This window comes from Bison bison, unplaced genomic scaffold, assembly GCF_000754665.1.
Source record: "Bison bison bison isolate TAMUID 2011002044 unplaced genomic scaffold, Bison_UMD1.0 scf7180017864130, whole genome shotgun sequence".
Lineage (NCBI taxonomy): Eukaryota > Metazoa > Chordata > Mammalia > Artiodactyla > Bovidae > Bison > Bison bison.
This window is the reverse complement of record NW_011494702.1, coordinates 2,018,220-2,019,442: the sequence shown is the minus strand read 5'-3', so window position 1 is coordinate 2,019,442 and position 1,223 is coordinate 2,018,220.

The following is a 1,223-nucleotide window of genomic DNA, read 5'->3' as shown; positions in this document are numbered from 1 at the left end:
GTGCTTTTTGGCAAACCTCTTGATCTAGTTTTGTGAGAAATTTAATGTGGAGCAAAGTGATATTTATTCACTATAAAATATTGGTAGACATTTTAAGTTATGAATATCTTATCAAACATATTATATTAAGAAGTCTTTAAAATACCTTCAATTGTTCAATCATAGTGAATATGGATATTGAATAACGCATGAGCTAAGAGCTGAAGACTTTAAATTTCCAATAAAAATTTGATTTTTATGTTCCTAAGTTCAAAAGCAATATCTGTAAATTACCAGGCATCATTGTTTTGTGTCATTCAAACTTAAAAGTAATAGTTATATAAAAGAATCTGGAATATAGAGACAGGTTATCAAATAAGGAAGATCAAACAAAGAGGCAGCTTGAGAGGAAGAAGATTGTGTGCAAACTCATTTTCTCCTTCCGTATCTGGTACACCCCATGCTTGCTCTTTAAGTCAAATCTATTTTAATCTTCATTATGACATTCTTTATGATGTTTTCTGGTGAGTATAATTTTTTCTCTTTCAGAAAAGATGATGCTACTGATGGGAAGTGTTAATTTGTGTTGGGAAAAATGCATGAGGACTTTAAAAAGTTGATATAAATCTAGAGGTCTATGTGCACAATGCCCCAAATTTTTCAACATTGATTTTCTCAAGTATGTCAATGGCAAGACAACACATTATGAGATGAAAAATGATGCAAGGAAAAGGAAACCTGTGTGCATGGCTGTAGACCCAGAGTGAACATGGAACCTGGACTTGAGGGTATGTAAGGAGGAGTGAGCTTGGCAGACTTTAATGCTAGAATGCTGAACATTTCCAAGGAAAGCCTATTTGATAACTGTTTGCCTGCTGGGCAATTTGTGCCCAGATAGTCTATGTGAATGGCATCCCACTCCAGTACTCCTGCCTGGAAAAATCCCATGGACAGAGGAGCCTAGTGGGCTGCAGTCCATGGGGTCGCTAAGGGTCAGACACGAATGAGCAACTTCACTCTCACTTTTCACTTTCATGCACTGGAGAAGGAAATGGCAATCCACTCCAGTGTTCTTGCCTGGAGAATCCCAGGGACGGGGCAGCTGGTGGGCTGCCGTCTATGGGGACGCACAGAGTTGGACATGACTGAGGCGACTTAGCAGCAGCAGCAGTCTATGCTAACAATAGGGTTTATGATGAACACCTGTTCTTTTTTGGGGAGTGTAAAGCATGGGTAACTGAGGT